At 44.2% G+C, this 19,694-nt stretch overlaps 1 long non-coding RNA gene across 1 annotated transcript; it reads left to right on the forward strand.

Moving 5' to 3' along the window:
* Positions 1–626: 626 nt before the first annotated feature.
* On the forward strand, positions 627–13,095 carry LOC134158718 (uncharacterized). Its single transcript, XR_009962878.1, has 6 exons — positions 627–833; positions 3,098–3,188; positions 3,301–3,438; positions 5,268–5,363; positions 5,857–5,938; positions 12,400–13,095. It is a non-coding gene; the product is annotated as an uncharacterized LOC134158718 (long non-coding RNA).
* The last annotated feature ends 6,599 nt before the right edge of the window (positions 13,096–19,694 follow it).

Below are 19,694 nucleotides of genomic sequence, written 5' to 3' on the forward strand. Positions count from 1 at the left end.
TTTGGCCTATAAAAAAGAATTTGGTAAAGAGGCATGATCTGAGTGCATAACAATTCCCCTTAGGAGTACCAAAGGTGCAGAAGGGTGTTTTAATGGAGAAGAAAAGCGCTCTAGCAGAGTAAGCCTGAGATTTAGCAGTACAAACAGTAATGAGTGGTCAGCTGTTGGGAGAAGAACCACCACAGGTGACTACGGCTGGTGGCTAGGGCTGCTTCTCGCTTCGAGACCAGCTGCCCTTCTCGGCGGTGCTATAACTCAGTTACAGACTCGTTCAGAGGCAGCGGGTGGCAGAGGGCGAAACGCGGGCCCCGGGGGACGTGCAGGACAACGGGACACCTCGGGCCGCCCCGAGACCTGCCCGCGCCCTCCAGCGGGCGGCAGCCGCGAGCCGCGGGCCGGGGCCGCCGGGGGCAGTCGGCGCTGGGGCTCTCCCCAGCCAGCAGCCGCTTTCCCAAAGAGAGGGCTGCTCCTCCGTGAGGAGCGGGAGGGTCCCCGAGCTCGCCGGTCTCCGGGGAAGAGCGGGGCGGCTGCAAGTCCCCAGCGGGTAACCTCAGTACGAGCGGCCTGTTGCGCCCGCCTCGCCTCCCCGCCCCGCCGCCGGGAGCTGGGGAAGCCCCCCGGACCACCCCGGCACCGAGCTGTCTGCGGCGGGTGGCTTCAAAGCGGAGACGGGATGGTGGGGTGGAGCCCGAGGTGTTGATCCCTTGAGGATCAAGGCGCTGTCTCCTCAGGGGCCGGGGGCTTGCGGCTGAGGTGTGAGGAAGATGGCCGGCCCCTGTGAGTGTCCATGGTGGCCTGAGGCCCCGAGCAACGCTGGCCTGGTGTAGAGAACGGTACTTGTTTAAAATTACTTTCCTCGCGGGTGTTAGAAGTCAAGCCAACATCTTTATTTCGTTTCGGCCTAAGCCAGTGGGGCCTGGTTTATACTGAAGGAAAATCAATCACTTTCCTGGAGAAATCAGCATTACGTACGGCCTATATATAGCCCATTGTGCTTGGCTTAAGCCAAGTGAGAGTGAGCAAGGCTTTCAAAATCCTTTGACTACTCCCCCACCAGCCTAAATTCCAGACTTTTGCAGGTTTAACACAAATCCAGAGCAAGGGAAGCATGTTGCAGTTGAAATCCTCACATTTTTCAGCCTGTGGAAGTTTTCCCACTGGTACCAGGAAATCCTCGATGAGGGTCAGGGCATGTTCCAAACCCACAGGAGATTTTGTCAGACTCCTCTTTGTTTCCTCCACCGGAAAGAGAAATTCCCCAAATCTCCATTTCAGTCTGCTGTGCTCATTGCATTGCCTGGTCGGGGAAATTCTTGGAAGTCTTCAAGCTATTTGTTTTCTTAGGTTATGTCTGCACTAGGAAAATGGTTATAATTCAGTTGGTTGATAGTAGTTGCTGCCTTATAAGAAGTTAGTAGAGAGGGCAAGCTGTGAACATATGCTGTACCTAAGTGGGCTTTCTTTAAAATCCCTGGTTCTCTCGTACAGGTTTCTCCTCATCCAGCCAACGTGTATGAGAAATGCCCGGTACTAATTATCATTTTTAAAATCACACCATTTTGCCAATCCAGGCAAAGCCTCGGGGAAATTCTCCCAGATTTTGTTTATCCACACAGTGCATAAATCTTTTAACCACTCCATTTGCCTGAGGCCACATGGGGGTTACACACTGCACATAAGCAGGGGGAACATGCTGTAGCCTTAGGCAATCCGAATTGTTGAAAAAATTGTATGTAAACACTTATAAACAAGTTTTCAAGATCTCTATTAAATAAGCAATAAACTAATCCTTGTCATAGACAGATAGGCACCCATGTCTCAGCTGTTTAAGAGCAAATTGCGTAAGACATAGTGCCTGAAATACCTCGGTCTAAAAGCACCATCATTGTGTTCATGCGAAAATGAAAACAAAGACAACCAAAGACTGAGGAGGCTGATCAGCACAGATAGCACTAAAATACACACAAAAGAACTGAAGTTCTCATTTCTTGGTACCAATCACATTTGTTTCTGGTCTTCAAAGAAAGCATACCTGTACCTTGTCATATTGTTTTTACCTATTCAACTTCTAGGTGCTCTTGCCATGAATATTCTAAGTGACACCAGCTTAAATCACTGTTCAGAGACCCAAGAAATGGAATTATACTCTGAGAGCTCAGCCATGAGTAACTTTTTCCCACTCCCAAGCTTAGAGCTAAACGAAAGGGCTCTAGATGTACACATTTTCTGACCCAAGGAGAGAGGCCAAGGAAGAGAAAAAAATACAGCAACATATAAACTTGGAAAACCTGCTTAACTAATGGGAGAAATAGCCACGCATGGCTGGCAGTCATCCTGACCCAATCTTGATGCTCAGCACTATGCAGTTGGTAATATAACCATCCTGTCCCAGTTAGTAGCTGCACCCCACTTCCAGCTTATCATTCTGGCCTGGATGTGTACTGGTGTGCTGGGATCTAGTATTTAGGCTCCAGCAATGTTCCCATTCCAGGCAGTGGCCTCGGCACTGGCTGGTAGAGCAGCCACCACAGCCTGCCCCAGCCACTGCAGCCCACTCCCCTTTCTGCTTCCACATCCTCCCTGACTCTTTTGGGACATTACAGATCCAAGGGCACCACAAGTCTGTTTTCTTAGGAGATAAATGAATGGTGAGCAGGGTCCGCAGATAGTCTCTATAAGCAAAAGAAAGATGTCCATGGGCTCCTTCATCTCAAGCATCAAAGCCTGACAGGCACGTTTCCTTGGCCCTCTATCACTAAATACATCAACTGATGTGCACCCCACTCCGATCAGCTGCCCACATGGCCTTTCTGCTGGAGGGAGAAGGTCTGAGAGGGACTTGTCTCCCCGCTTGCAGGTGGCCACCACGAGTGACCCCCCTTTGCATCCTTTGGCCACAAGGATCTCATTAGAAATGGCATGGCAAAACCCACAGAGAGCATAAGCTAAACACAGAAATATGTTTTCACTTGCCAGTATACTTGTAATATACAAAAATTACAAGGAAATTCTAGACATGAGTGAGTCTATTCAGAAAGGAAATAGCCATGTATTGTACAGTAAACTAAACGAACAATAAACTGTTCTCTGCTGCTAGTCACTTTGGGGAAAATCAGAAGACTGCAATGGGCAGAAAAGAGGAACCTGTGTACTTTTGCTATCCAGGAACTTGTGCAAACTACAATGAGGTAAAATCTACAGATACTATCAGTTTCCTTCACTCTAACGGAAGAACCATCTACAAATATTTTCTGGATTCAACCTCCCCTCTTCCCCCCATTTTCTTTTTTATAAATAAAGCATATTTGTGCCAAAGCTGAAGAATGTGACAGAGCTCTATCACGAGTTCCAGAAGAGTTACTTGATATTTATTGATATTTATTGTATGACTGAAGAAACAGAATGTAAACAAGTAACTAAAGATTGCTGCCTGTCTGGGTAAGTCTGGAGCACTCCTGCTAGCCAGTAAGTTACTGTGTTCCACCAATTTTGCACTACCCTTGTCAGCAGAATAGCCAGGCTGTTTCTGGGCTATGTTAAGTAGAATCATAGAATAGTTAGGGTTGGAAAGGACCTTAAGATCATCAAGTTCCAACCTCCTACCATGGGCAGGGACACCTCACACTAGCCCATGTCACCCAAGGCTCTCTCCAGCCTGGCCTTAAGCACTGCCAGGGATGAAGCATTCACAACTTCCCTGGGCAGCCCATTCCAGTGCCTCACCACCCTAACAGTAAAGAATTTCTTCCTTATATCCAATCTAAACTTCCTCTGTTTAAGTTTTAACCTGTTACCCCTTGTCCTATCACTACAATCCCTAATGAAGACTCCCTCCCCAGCATCCCTATAGCCCCCCTTCAGATACTGGAAGGCTGCTATGAGGTCTCCAGGCTGAACAGCCCCAACTTTCTCAGCTTATTCTTCAGAAGTAATCCGATGAACATCATCAGCTTGAGTCTATCTGGGCTTGTTACCTTTGGCAAAGTTCCAGTGCTTTCTGGGCTTCTGTTTTGCACCGATACCTAGCAATCTGAAATCCCAGAAGGCTTATTAGCTCACTGCTTAACCAGGCAGACAGCATGCAGCACCCCCTGGACATTAATTGCTTTGGGATTCCCACGATAGCAGGGTAATGGAACTATGGCAGTGCAGCAATTGGTAGAGGCCATAAGGAAGGTAAGACATGTGGAGAGAGCCTGTGTCAGCTTTTGTCTCATGACATTTAGTAGCTTCAGAAAAATGCTCTGCTGCTGAAACACAGGGGTCAGTATATGTGGTGCAAATGCCCAGCAGCAGTCACATCTGTTTAGACAGAACCCATTAGCTCTGAATCAGTGTCAGTCCCATTGGGCCTCTGCTGACACCAGGAGAACTCCTTAGGTATCTCCCTCCTGCTCCCAAGTCCCTTGCTGTCCAGGAAGCTTACTTGTCCATATGCAGGCCCTCATCACTATCCAGAGGTGGTGTGAGTCTGATATTGTGCTCAAGATGACAAATCTTCCTGAGACCCACAGCTGTGGGAAACAGCCTGTGAAAACAGTCAGAGGTCCCTCAGGATCTGTGAATCTGAGCTCCCAGTCTCTATTGTTTAATAACTACTGCTAATGACAGATCAGCTCTGTCTTAGAAATGTTACAGCCATGACCACTAAAAGCAGGTCTAAACCAGTTCTGCTCTGCCTTCCTTCTTTTGCCATGAATCAGTACCTTCACCCAAAGAACGTACCAGTTGTCTAAGCAGGACGCACTTCCCATTCCACAAGAAAACTGGGGTCAGGATTTTCAAAACCTATGTAAACAACATACTTCACAGGATTGTCCCAGTTCTCCTCCCTTCCACCAGATATCGCCATAAGCTTCACTGCTCCACTGGCATCCCCCATATACTGTCCCAAAATGGCTGTCCCTGGACTTCATTCCTTTACACCATTTTTTTTGCAGAGGATATCTGTCCCAGAGGCCTGACAGCAATTCCTGCCCCTGAGAGGTTTGTCAGATCCACATAGGTATCAAATCTACAGCCACAACTGAAGGGCTCCTCCTTCGTCCTGTGGATTTGGGTTGATTCTTGGAGGAAGGATTGTGAAAGATACATTTCTGGAGTACCACCAGGCTCCACTCTCTTCTCCACTCTTTTTGATACATAGCAAAGCTATTGCAAAAAAAAACGCTGAGGATATTTGACTCTTTGACCACTGTACACAGCATTACTGTTGGCAATTACTGTTGGTAATACCTATGTTTTCATGATAAATTCCTTGCTTTTAGGTTTATGGAGTGTGTCAATGGTGCAACTAAAAAACCAAAGTAAACAAGAGGGACATCAGGCATCAGATGTAATGAATGCACTCAGCAATGAGAATGGTGTGTATCATACTGGATACCACAAAAACCACAGGAGAAGCATACTAATGGAAAGGCTGACGCACTTGTCACAGGAATAGCCTACATATCTTTCTCTCTTTATCTTCATTCCTTCTGACTACTAAGAAAGCCAGGCATAGACTTTTGACTTGGACAGAAAAAATAAGCAGGCTGACTCATCAAAGGACCCTCATGCAGCATAGTTCTGGATGGCTGAGGAAGAACCAGACAACGTGGGTAAAAAATGGTAGAAATTCTGTATTTTGAAAGTAAATTAATTAGTACCTAATTGTTCCTTAGCAAAACAAGGGGATACCAAGCTATAGTTAATGGAAATAAAAAGACGCTTTTAAAATATGATTCTGCAAAAAATCTATTGTAGTGACAAAAATATTTGACTTATGTCAAATATTATTTATTTTACTTATGTCAAATATTATTTTAGAGTGAGTATTCTAATTTTAAAAGAATTTTTATCATGTCTTTTCGGCAGAATCACAGATCACAAGAGATCACAGAAGGGTTGAGGTGGGAGGGGACCTCTGGAGGTCATCTGGGCCAAGCCCCCTGTTCAAGTAGGGTCACCTAGACCTGGTTGGTCAAGACCATGTCCAGGTGGCTTCCAAGCATCTCCAAGGATGGCGACTCCACAACACCCCTGGACAACCTGTGCCAGTGCTCTGTCACCCTTACAGTAAAAAAGTGTTTCCTTTTTCAGATGGGGTTCAGCTTCAGGTGTTCAGATGGGGCCTCCTGCGTTTCAGGTTGTGCCCATTGCTTCTTGTCCCATCCTTTGGCACTGCTGAAAAGAGCCTGGCTGTTCTTTGCACCCTCACTTGAGATATTTATATACATTGATAAGATCCCCCTTTTTTCATATATGTCTTCATTCCTTTGCCATATGAGATGCTTTGTATTATATAAATATAACCAAAGAAACACTGAATTTAAAAGCTAGAGAAGCTAACTTCAGAACTAAGTTCACAGAACATGTGTGAATGGCTATTAGATAAGATCAAAATCAATGAACGATGTGATGTCAATGATGATTCGTTTGTGCTTTAAAAATATTTGTCTTTAACTCAAATGCTATACTGGAAAAGAATAAAGAACTGATGCAGAAACTGAACACAATAGTGAAACTTGTAAGCCACTATAAGTCAGTGTATTAAGAAATTAATGCATCATATCAAAATGTGTAATCAATATATCAGGTGCCAGGTGTAGTTATTCCATTCTGCAAGTCACGTTTGTAAACACAGATATCCAGATTGTTTGGAGTTTTATTTTGGCACTCTTTCACCTTCTTAAAGCAGATAAAAGCTTTGCCTTTCTAGGGGTACAATCATTTTGACAAAAGAAACTCCTTCCAATTGCTAGTAAAAGAAAGTAGTGGAAAAAGCAAAATAGAAAAATACCTTTGCTATCACCTCTATTTTTCCAAAAGAAACATTCCTGGGAATTTCAGTGCTGCTGCTATTACTGAATATTTTAAGAGTCTGAAAAACATTGGTTGTATTTGGGCTGACAAAAAAAGCTGTAAACAAGGAAATATTTGGTGCATAAAAGTTCTGCTGACAAACGACTTGTGGCAGATGCCTTGGTCTTCCTGCATAGCAGGAAAAGTCTCTGCCCTGGGAGACAAGCCTGAAGAGTGGGACTAAGGAAACCCAGTGAACAGCCACACAGTTGTGCCTCAAAGCCTCTCCTTTGAGAGCAGGGGATGACTTCTGGAATGACACCACTCACATTCTTCCCACACTGTCTGTCAGGGTAGGACTAGTGGATAAGAGGCATGTGAAGAGAGCAGTCAAAGCCCCAGTGGTGACTCATAAATGACAATATTCTAGCTGGCATGCCAGAGGGACTACTTGGGATCATTCCTCATGTTTTGGTCTCTGTGCAGTGGGAGGAGACCTGCGCTGGAACTGACAGAGGAACAGTCCACTCCTTTTCCTAAGCAAAGATCAGAGCTATCTGTCCATCTTACTCCAGAACCAATCACAAGAGAGAAGTTGTCTACTGGAAAGGGAACGAGCTCTTTGCTACTTAAGACATCAGTTTCTACATGACACAAGCATTTGTGAAGAGGCTGGGAAAAATGCTATAGAGGAAAAACACCAAAACACCTGAAGAAGTTAGTTCAGCTGAGAAGCACGACACTCTTAGAGATGCTGGTAGAAGTCTGCAGGTTTCAATAGCTGGTTAATGCTATCTCTGCAGTGTGCCCAGAGACAGATCTCATTGTGTAGCTACAGTCTGAAGATAGGGGATGAGAATACATTAGAAGCCTTAAAGCTTCACCTTCTGCAATGCACAGTGAATGGTCCCTTTCCTGCTTTCCCTCTCCCAGACATCCTTAGTGGAGGTAAGATTACCAGATGGCAGCAGTGAGAAGTGCCAGTTACAGCCACAGTCTTTCTCCAAACTGGGAAATGAAGTCTTGAAGGTGGAAAACTTCCAAGTTGCTACAGAACACCACCAGAAATCACCATTGCTTCATTTTTTCTTCCTGCTGAGACTTGTCATCCTTAAAGCTATGGGGATTGCTATTGCACAAGGCTGGCACTCTCAAGGCAAGAAAAATTCCCGACCATGATGGCTTACACAATCTACAGAGCTCTTCACTGAAACATGGCTCAGGATATTCTAGTGCAGCTCCCCTACCCTAGACAGCTTTGTCAGGCTGTTTTAATTAATCTTGTCACTCTTTGGTGTACTAGACCCAGATACAATGAATCAACAGGAATTAACACAGAGCAGTGAGCAGATTGGGGCTGTCTAATTCAAAGGAGGATGATATATCTTACCCTGAAGAGTCTTTTCATGGGAGAAAAAATCATGGTTAGGTTATTCTGAATTTCTTGAAGGGAGGAAAATGACATGCAAAGTTGAGTTCTGGCTTGGGACAACCATGTACTTTGCCTTCTCTCCAAGGATTTGAGTGTAGCAGAAAGGGATGTTTTGGAAGTCTGCAAAGTATCCACTGGATAACTTTATAGCCCTTTATTAAAGTTAAGAGACTGCTAGTGAACTGAAGTGGTGCCTAGTTCTAAACACAATACTGCATGTAAAAAAGACCCCCAAAAGTGAACCCAAGTAGGGCAACAAGAGTGATCAGAGTTTTAGAAATAATGATGTCTGGCAAAAGACAGGAGGAGACTGGCTTTTTTCTGCTGTCCCCTCTTTTTTAGAAGAAACATTAAATCCTACATGTTAGGATGGAATGGTGATTACCCATTACTAGCCTCAGCTGGGAAAAGGACAAGAGTAAATGAACTTGCTTTGCAGAAAATAATAATCTTGGTAAAATATTTAATAGGCTATTGAAGCACTTGAATAGGATACCAAAGGAATTTCTGGAATCTCACTGGAACTATTCATTCTTCAGTTCAACGTCAGTCTGTCATCTGCCTGTGGTCTGCATACAACTGGTAATGTCTCAGTGCAGGGATGTGACCTGGAGAGGATAATCTCATTAGACTCCACACCTCACCTGTAGTGAGTGGGAGGATTCATCAGGAGGATACAGTGATATAGGATGGCCTTAAAGAAAACGGCTCTGATCACTCATCTTCTAAACAGCTTTGATTGCTTTCTTCCCAGGCCACCTTCCCTGACTCTTCTCCAAGCTTTTGCTGCTTTATTCCTTCTTATCTGTGGCCACCCAGGAAAGAAGGAAGACGATGAAATGTAAGAACCTTCTGCAAGCAGAAGTAAGTGATACATGTTATGGTCCAGGACCTTGGAAGGCAGTTGCACACTTTTGTCTGCAGCAGAGGAAGTTCAGGTATGGAATGAAACTGTCTCTTAACTGACATTCATGGCTGAACAAAATAAGCATGGCATGAAATGACATAATCATGAACTGCTCTTTTCAGATCTGTAGCACATTCCTTCTTCTGTCTTTGAGGTTTTGATAGTTATGTGCCTGCAACATCTGTCTCCCCATCACAGATGATGATTTCTCAGAAAAAGCAATGCAAAGGAAGGCAGGCATGGCTGTTTTCCTTTCCCTGATCAGTTAATTCTGGAGTAAAATGAGATGAGGAGCATCTCCCTTTCCTAGCTGGAGTACCTATTGGGGAGCAACTAGTAGATGGGTACAAGGGGTGCCACTTTCTCCTTTCAGTAGTGGGTCAGAAGTTGCTTAGCAGATTGGAGTTCTCTCCAATATTTATATACATATATTCCCTCTGTGTTAATATATATATCAGCACTTCTGAGCTTTCAGAGATGAAAGGTCACTCTGATACCATACTTCACTGGTGAACTGTGGAAATCCATCTTGTCATTCTAAGTGTTGGTAAAAAAAATGAGAATCTCAAATAAGATTGCTCAAATGACCTATAGTGAATTTTCTGGGAGCACATTTCTCCCAAGAGTTGCACAGAATAGCATTATAAGACAAAGACTAGAACAAAGATTAAAGCCAACATTGCTCGCTACCCCTCGCTAACTGTATCTGTCCTCAAATGTTACAAGAACATGAATAACATTAGCAGATGATGCTAGACTAGGAGAGGAAGAGAGAAATAGGATGCACCATATCATTTTATCTCTTAGTCAGAAATCTATTTCCTTGCTTCAGTTGCTTCAAATACATGAAAAGCACAAGTCGCTGTTACAATATTGTAACCACTTAGCATAAACTTTTCTTTCACTAGAAGCCTAAAACAAAAGCAGAGTCTGCATGTGGCTTTCTGTCTTTGAACCTACATGATGAGCCTTTCAAGAGTGCAGGCAAAAAACCAACATAAGCAAAAGCTCCGAAAATTCAAAACTAACAATCTAGTTTGCAAAAATAGCATTATTATGTGCTTCTCACCACTGGTATAAATCTGTGACTGCAATAGCAAGTTCTGCATCACCAACCAACTTTTTATGTAAACCATTTTGCCAAGCAATGATTAACTGTAAAAGGGACTGGATTCAATTTCCAGGCATACATGCCAAAATGCTTAAGAAAGATGCCTTGATCTCCTCACCCCCAAACTAGGAAAAATTGTCTGCACATCTGGGTATTCAGAAGCAAACAAAGACTCTCCATTTGCATAAAGTGATGCATAGAGGAGATCTAAGGAGAACTCCTGAGGAAAGGCAGTGCAAAGTTGTCAGAGTCTTGATGAATGGTAGATGAGCTTTCCCATATCACAATGGCTCTGGGAAGAGTCCTGATGTAGTTCTCTGACTCCTATGAAAGACAGAGGGAGCTAGCTACAAACTCTTCTCTGATTATGCCCCTAAGTATCCAGGACTGGAGTCCCCCTGCTGCCCAAGGTGATCTCTTGCCTCAGATACAAACCTGCTCCATCCATAGGTGCAATCACAGTAGTGTAGTCAACTTCTGGCTAGCTATTTTGTAAAGATCTGCTCTTCTGCAGATACCTCTTGCTTCAGGGTATGGCAGTGCTTGTTGCTGCTGTGTTCCATTGGAAGAATGGGAAGGGTGTGCAGAGAAATGTGAAGAATGATACTGCTCCTACGGTCAAAGTGAGAAGATGTTACTGTTCCACCTTAATGTTTTGGTACAGCCAAGTTTTTGCCTTGCTGCACTCCCACAGTCTAGGACAGTACAAACACACCCTGGCAAATACATCTAACTTTTTCAGCTAGTTCTGGTCATCATACTGCAACTGGTGCCTGCCTGTGGGGCAAAGTGGTGATGCAGACAGGCCTGTATCAGGGCAAAAGCTGATAAGCTTGGTGATACTGTAACGCTTGTGTAAAGCTGCAGATGTGGCATTACGGCATTGTATAAAGATCAAGGATTTGAAAGTGGGCAACAACAGCACTTGAGGCAAACAGCACTCTTGGCAAGACTCCCATCATGTTTCCCAGCTCTGAAATTGGACAGAATTGTTGGCATGGTACACTCATTCAGACCCACACATTCAGGCATGGCCAGCAGAAGAGAGGTTGATGACAGATGACAAGTGCCAAGGAAACAAGATTGATGACTTATTCTGACAGAGTTAACCAGATAGCTAAAGCCTGACAAGACTGAGCAGAAATGGACATGGCACCCCATCCTCTTGCTCCACCACCAGCCAGCCTCCTTCCCCTGAGAACACTTGCCCTGTCAACAGTGCTTCAGAGATGGTAAAAACCACTCTGTGCCTGAAGTTGGTATGCTGATTTCAGAGCTCCAAAGAGGTAGAAAATTTCCCTTAGCATTCCCTAAGGGAAACACTAGATGTCCCTTCTTACACTCGGGGGGCTTGCTTTTTTTTTTACTGGACTATCAGGATTAGCAAACTGGTGAAAATGACTGAATGTGACCCCTTGCCCAGCCTGCTATATCTCAGTCTGGTTTCCTTTGTGTCTGTGTCTCCTTCATTTCTGGGGGGTAAAAGGTCTGCCTCTTGTGGAAGGATAGCAGTCCAGTCAGCTCAAGTGGTGAGTATCTGGGAAAACAAGGGACAAGGCCATATTGGCCAGAGCTGGAGAAACAAGTGCAAAGGTCTAGTGCCATTCAGCTCAGCTGACCTGTCACATCAAAACGCTAAAGCTTTATTGGTTTTGATATAACGATTTCAGGATATTCAGCATGAGACCTGCTAAATGCTACTTACCCCATCCTTACAAAAGGTGCCACAATTTGGCTCAAATATCTAATATATCTACCGAGGAATTAAGGTAATTCCTTAATTAAATGTATTAAATATGTTTTATAGTTATGCACAAAATCTAGAAGTGTTTGATATCTAAAGGGAAAGCCCACCTTAATCCCCCTTCACTCCCTGGAATCAATCAAATAGATTCGTGTAGCACTGCATCTTCTCTGTGTTAGCTTTCTAACCTGACCATTGCTTCTCTTGCTGTGTTGCATACCTGGCTTTCATAGGCCAGCACACCATAATCCCTATCACAGAAACATTCTAGAGCAGAGCACTGCATAGCTGAAGATTTGTTTCCTACACTGCACTCATTGGATTTTGATCACAAAGAAAATCACTTCAGAAAAAAATGTGATTTTTTCAGTATGTGTCTTAGAGCATCTTTTGATAGTAGGTTTATCAAGCACTATCTCAAGTCTTCTATAGATCACAGTGAAGAAGATGGCAAAGGCACAATGAAGAAGCACTTGGGCTGTGTCTTCTCCATGAGCCTTGTACTGACAAACACAACTTTGTGTCTGTTCCTTGAACATACTGACCTGCTGAGTTAAAGGAATACCACACTTCTGGCCTATCTGCAGGAAGGGGAAGCCTCTGGGACAAACTGCAGGATTTCTCAAAGGTGTCTCTAAGGTAAGGAAAAGGCAAAGGAAAAGAGAGAGAATCAAAGGGCAAGCGTGACAGCAGAGGGAGGTCATACCAGATGACCTAGCAGAAGAGGGAATTGAGGTGGTTGAATGGGGTATAGCTGTTAAAATGCCAGTTGATACAGAGGTGACATGGCACCCTGCAAAGACAAACGACCAAATTCCATGAGGACAGGGTCCATCAAAAATTTTACCTGCTTTCTATCTTCTAACCTGCAGGGTTCCCAAACTTTGTCAGCACTTAAGTGATTAAACCGCTGCGAGGTATTGTGCTGACAAGACTCACCTATCTCAATTCTTCCCTTCCTGAGGGAGCAAAGTACCTTTAGATCAAAAAGTTGGGTTGCGTCTTCTTGCAAAAACCCTGAAGAAGGCAGTCTGCTCCAATAACATTATTTTGTTCAAGATATCCCAAATTCTCCCTTTCCCTTAATTTGACCTTTTACTGTTACCACAGTGCATAATATTTGCTCTTACACTTTGTACTTCAAGTCAAGTTCATGAAATACCTACAGCCAAACAATTTCCTCAGTACTGTACCCCCTCTACCTACAGCCAAACTATTTCCTCAGTACTGTACCCCCTCACCAAGATGAATACTTTATGGTGGGACAGACAGGAAGCTGTTGAGTCATGCAGAGCTCTCATTCTCTGAACCATTAATCGTATGCAATACCTCTACTAGAAAAGGTCCAAAATAGTCTAATGAACATGCAATGTCCACTTTACCAGCCAATGCACTCATCAGAGGAAGGTAGCAGGCAATTTTCTGAAAGAGAATATGGTTGCCATACTGTCATAACTCTGAGCCCAAGGTCAAAGAAAGAAGCTTTTAGTGTGTCTCTGTTGCTGCGTCTCTCAGGATGAAACATTTCTAACACTTCCCAAAGAAAGTGCTATCCGCAAACAATTCTAAAAGCTCATGGGCTGTGCTCCATATCAGCTTCTTCATATATGTCTTAATAAAACCTTTCCCTTCCCTGAGCCATCTATAGCTGTAAACAGAAATCCACATATTAATACAGTGATATTTCCTCTGCACATAAATCCTAAGTATTGTAAAAACTTCTCTGGTTGCACAGTTTTTAATTCAGTTACAGAGCTGTGTAGTAAGTATGCGTTCTATTCACTGAAGTCAGTTATTAAAAATACATATTTGTAATAAAATATATGCTGTCTAAATGCAATTTCCTTCAGGCTTAAAAATTCTAGGTTTCAGGTTGCATGCACCCCAATTTTCCATAGCTACAGGGTAAGAAAGTGTACTAGAGCCTTTCAAGTTAAACATCTGTTTAGAATGTTTTGTGGCTGCTCTAAGTCTTAAATCAATTTGGTTATAAAAACAAATATTCTTTACAGTATTAAAATAAAAGAATGGGGATGATTTATGGCTTGTTTTTAGCAACTGACTTGTCTGAGAAAAGATGGGCCATATGGAATGAACTGACTGAAAAATTCAGTGACATAATGCAGTTATTTATTGATTTGTATAGACAATAATGACCTGTAAGAGCTGCACTCTGCTGTTTCCCTGTCGCTCTAGCACCCTCTTTTAATACTTAAGGAAATCAAATATGTTTAGCTGTCTGTATGCATTCTTACAATAAATGAATAACATGACAAATTGTATTTTGGTATATCATAATGTGCTGTTGGAAATACGTTATCATTTTCTTTCTTACTCCCATCATGAAAATACAGTTAGAATTTAGATTCCTAAGCATCTTTCTTGTTTTTTTTTCAGTCTCTGTATATGTGCTAAACATTTCTCCTTGCACTTTGCTGCAATTCACAGGTTTATATACATTTCTAGATAAGAAAAGTCGGGGGAATTGCTAGAAGCAGAATTGGAGCACACAGGAGCATGCAAAAAGTGACACAGAAGGATGCAAGTAGGTTATAACCACTCTTTCTTCTTTTGAGCTCTCTGCATTTATTTTAAAACCCTTCAGTTTTCTACATCTGACTTCTTTTGATAGCAGCCTCCAATTTCCTAAAGGGGACCTCCAGGAAAGCTGGGGAAGGACAGTTTACAAGGGCATGTAGTGATAGGACAAGCGGTAATGGCTTTAAACTGAAGCAGGGTAGATTTAGATTAGACAGGAAGAAGTTCTTTACTGTGGGGGTGGTGAGGCACTGACACAGGTTGCCCAGAGAAGCTGTGGCCGCCCCGTCCCCAGCCATGTTCAAGGCCAGGCTGGATGGGGCTTTGAGCAACCTGGTCTAGTGGAAGGTGTTCCTGCCTATGGCAGGGGGCTTGGAACTGGATGATCCTTAAAGTCCTTTCCAGTTCAAACCATTCTGTGTTTCTGTGCTCTCCCTTTCTCCGGGGGCTTTTAAAGGTGGTTCTGTTCTTCAGGCACCCACCTTCAGTTTCTGTGCTAGACACCAGGTCCCACCCTTGCTGATGTCAACCTTTCCCTTGGCTGGAAAGTGAAGGCAAAAATGACTGAGTTTCAGTACCAAGGTCACAGTCACTTTCAGGGTGCTGTTATTTGAGATATTGGATCTACCACTATTCTAGGCAGCTATGAGCAGTGATTTCAGCCTTCTCTCCCCAACAGCTCCCATGCTGGCTTCTTGCTAAGCAAGAAAGTAAACAGCAGCCTCTGCATGTGGGCAGCAGCAGCAGCAGCGCATCAACTGAAGTTCCTCTTCTCTGCAGCATTCAGAAGCTTTCAGTGAAATATCAGCACCACATCCTTACCAACCTGCAGCCCTCTGAGGAGCAGAAAATTGAAAATGGAAGCAAAAGTAGCTCAGATGATGTAACACAGTCAGATGAGGTACTAGAAACAGCCCTTAGAAGTATGGAAGTTTAGAGAGCTGCCCAATACCAGCTAAGTTTATCTTAGAGAATTAAACAAACAAACAAAACAACTGGTCACCAAGATGCTTTTTTGAGCTGCAGTTTGACTTCTTCTGCATGTATTATGGACAGTTGATTAAATCAGCGGCTAAATCCAGAGTGAGGGCAGCCTGCAATTTAACAAGAATGTTATCCAAACATCTTACGCGCATTCCTTTTTATTATTTTATATTTTTCATTAAATAGGATATGAATAGGATATGTTTTCAGAGAAAACATGGTAATTTGAAATTGCTAGCTCCAGCAAACTGGAGACCTAGAGTTTTTCAATCACTTTGTACTCTGAGAATTTATAAAAGCGGTATGACAGGAATAAGAAGCAATCGGTGCTGCTTCATGAGGAAATGCTTGTGCTTATGAGAATATTAAGAATGCCTGTCTCCTTTTTCAAATAGCATGTGTCATTTAAGACATCAAGAAGAAAATTATGTTGGCTTCCAGCTCCCTACTAGTTTCCTGCACACGATCACCTCCCTTCCCGCTAGTCTAAAAATAATGGGAAATATTAAAAAATGAGCAAAAGGATGCAGTTGAGAAGCCAGTTACATTCAAGAAGCTATAATATTAAGATAAAATGGATGTTCTGAGTATGTAGGTGTTTGAAATAATGATGACCATAAGAAGACAGATGAAGACTAAAATTATTTTCCAGAAGTGAAGTAGGGTTATGTGAGAAATTGACGGCATGTAGTCTTGAAAATGAAGGTGTGGATGACAGCCTGGGTTCAGTGTTCAAAACAGCCCTTTGGATGAACACACGTTTTCCACCAAGTAGAGGGAGTCTGAGGGGAAAAGAGAGTGGTATTTCAAAGCTTCTACTTTGAAGCCCTGTGCAAGCACAGATCTACTTAGCAGATGAAGAGTCTATAAGCACTATCCAGAACTTGCATTCCTGATCATAGTACACAGTTGAGACTGCATGAGTCTGTAGCCTCCTACTAAATGTGTACTGCAAATGCAACCATTTCTCTGTCTATATGTGTTTGTGTATATAGATATGTATATATGTATGTGCATGTATACATTTATGCATGTGAGTGTATAGGTGACCACACTGCTAATATAAAATCAGTATGTCCTGATAACCTTGTTCTCAGCCCTGTGAAATACTGAGCTCTACTTCCAGTCCTACAAAGTATCTAGATGCATTCCTGAACACATGTGCTTATGCCCATGGTTAAATGCCTTGACAGCTCAGGTCCTAGTTCCTCCACATTCGCTGCAAGAGGGAGCAGAGGAGGAGGAGTAAGGAAGGGGCTGACCCTCTGCCTCTATGGTGAGTGATGGAACTTACTGTTCCATTTACAGTTCCATTTTAAAAATAGATGCTGGGCAAGTAAGCAATTAAAATTCAAGAAGGAAAGCAGAACTATCTGGCGGTTGTTCAGTAAGTCTAACTTGTATAATAAAGATCTGCACATAGCTGGTATAAGTATAAACAGTCAGCAGCATGAGATTATGAAAAATAATTCTTGCCTGGCAAATGTAATTACTTTTAACAAAATTTAAAACCCATGGACTGAAGAGAATACAGCAAAACTATTCTCTCTGCAGTCTGGGTCATTCAGCTGTATGTGGAATAAGCTCCCATAAAACATCTGAACTGTTTTGGGGTGTATCGATGCAGACAGGTGCAAAAGGGTCCAAATTCCATGCTGGACATATGCTAGCTCGGCCCTGTTCCCAGTCAAATGAACTCACTAAGAGATCTAGTAGAGTCACGTGAGCACCATATGGTGACACCACTTCCAAATGAGAGCAGGGTCATGTCAGTGAGCTCACGTGTGTTTTCACACACCACAATACCTCCTGGGTCCCCAGCTCTCCTCCGTGGCATTGAGTTCACCAGGAGAAGTGATGAACAATAGTTGCCCTATGACTGTCTCACCATTATCCAGCACTTTCTGGGCTCCACCCCTCCTCCCCAGTTCTTTTCTGGGTAAATCACTCGCTGTCAATGGCCTGGCAGGAGAAACACCATTGTTCCATCTAGTGGAGAGCTATTCAGTGTTGATGGCCTTTGATTTCTCTTTCCAAACATAGGCCTTGCCACTGCCAGATAGGATTTTGATGGTAGGGTTATGCTGGCAAATCCTCCCAGCATAACAGTCTGTAGTCCCCGAAGATTTATTGTGGCCCAAATCAGTCTAACTTACATCAATTGTGTGGATATAATAAGTGCAGACAATACCAAAAGCCTCTCAGAAAATGTCCAATATAAAATAGATACACTAATTTACTGTGAAGGTTACAAATGTAAATAGCATTCAGAAGAAAAGTAAATAACGTATTCATAGTTTGGCACAGACATGTTGCCAATGTGTCACATCCTGACGGATTGGGGATATGTCTGTGTCAAAATATAAATTCCATTTTTGCTTTTTGAATGCCATTTACAATTGCAACTGTCCATGTGGATTAATGCATCTATTTTTATAGCCAAGGCTTTGTCTGGGGAAATGTAACAGAGCAATCAACAGTGATGACTGGTTCTATTTTGCTTGAACAACAGTGTTCAAGCAAACTGGGCTTTTCCATGTTCCACCCACGTGCAGGGCAGGAGCAAAAAAGGGATGCAACCTTACTATGTGGGTACATTTGTCAAAGTGAGGTCTCCTTGCTAAAAGCAAGGCGTGAGTGGCCAAGCCGAAGAATTAACGGTGATTGTGTGGTCAGGTGGTGGGGCGCTGCAAAGAGATCCAGCTCTGAACTGCTGGAAGGCTGAGAAGCCATTCAAGTGCAGTCACAGAGACCTACTGGTGGAAGAAGGGAAGGCTCAGGTACTTTCTAACACTCCTGGTCCTCTCCACTTCTTCCCCAGTAAATTCATGCCCAGGCAGGGCATTTTCATTCAGTCTGTTCCACAAGTAACCTAAGAGTTGCTTTGTACGGATAAACATCTGTCAGATTGTTCAGACTAGATATAAGGAAGAAATTTTTATGATGAGGGTGGTGAAACACTGGAATAGGTGGCTTAGAGAGGTTGTAGATGCCCTGTTCCTAGAAACATCCAAGGTCAGGTTGCATGGGGCTCTGAGCAACCTGATCTAGTTTAAGATGTCCCTGATCACTGCAGGGGGTAGGACTGAATGACCTTTGAAGGTCCTTTCCAACCCAAACCATTCTATGATTCCGTGATTAGCAAGTTCTTTGCTTTCTATACATTATTCTTGCCACCTGTATCTTGATAATTGGACTTTCCCAGAAGGGTTGTCTGTGGATATAGAGCTCAGCCAGCTGGGGGCTGAGAAGCCGCACCACAGTGTCTGGGGCAAAGGCAGGCAGAGCAGGGTGCTGCTGTCTGAGCGGTGGTACCTGCCATGACATCTGCATCCGAGGGGACACATCGGCAATCCAGGGCTGAGGAGCAGGAGACAGTTCCTCCCCACAGCAACCAGTCCCAGCAGTCTGCCGGGGGTTTAACGTTTGGATATCCTCGCTAAAGACTGGTTTTCACTTTGTTACCTTGGACTTTCCCCATCAGCCTGCTCTGGTTTTGTCTGCCCTGTCCTTAACCCTCCCTTACAAGAGCTGCTTTAGGTACTTATCAAGCTTCAGCATCAAAACCACAGGCAAAAGCCAAAGCCTTGCTGACTGGCATCTCCTGTCACTTCCACAAACCAGAAATCCGTCTGCGAAACGCTGGGGAGGGGTGGTGGTGGTGGGGAACCCGCTCGTTAAAAGCCGTAAAATAAAACCATCCCAGCTGTTAACTCCGCTTCCTGGTGAGGCAGGTAAGTGCAGCGCTGAGCTGAACGTGCCGGTACTGCGGAGATGCTCTTTCACCAGGCAAGGCGACAAGCACAAAGAAACCGCACCGGGCAGAGAGCGGGGTGGGCGCAGAGGGAGGGACGGGACGGACCGAGGGAAGCTCCGTCCGGAGCCACCGATGCCGGAGATGTTGAGGCTGCCCCAGACGCCCCGGAGGCGGGAATGACCCCCGCGTTTTCCCTACCAACTTTTCGGGAGAGCCGGGCTCGGCGGCGGCGCTGGCAGGTGCACCGCACCGGTCGTGGGCAGCGGGGCGGAGATCGTCCCTGTCCCCACTCCTATCCCGCAGCGGAGAGGCGCGCACCCGGCGGCGAGGCGCGCTCAGCGCCGCGGCTCCGACCCGCGGTACCCGGTGTCCCCGTCCTCGCCGGTGCCAGCCGCGCCGCCGCAGCGCCCTCTGCCGCCGGCGGGGTGTGACGGCGGC

The sequence above is a fragment of the Pezoporus occidentalis genome, unplaced genomic scaffold (assembly GCF_034315485.1).
Source record: "Pezoporus occidentalis ecotype Australia unplaced genomic scaffold, CSIRO_AGI_Poc_V1 ctg132, whole genome shotgun sequence".
In the NCBI taxonomy this organism is placed as follows: Eukaryota; Metazoa; Chordata; class Aves; order Psittaciformes; family Psittacidae; genus Pezoporus; species Pezoporus occidentalis.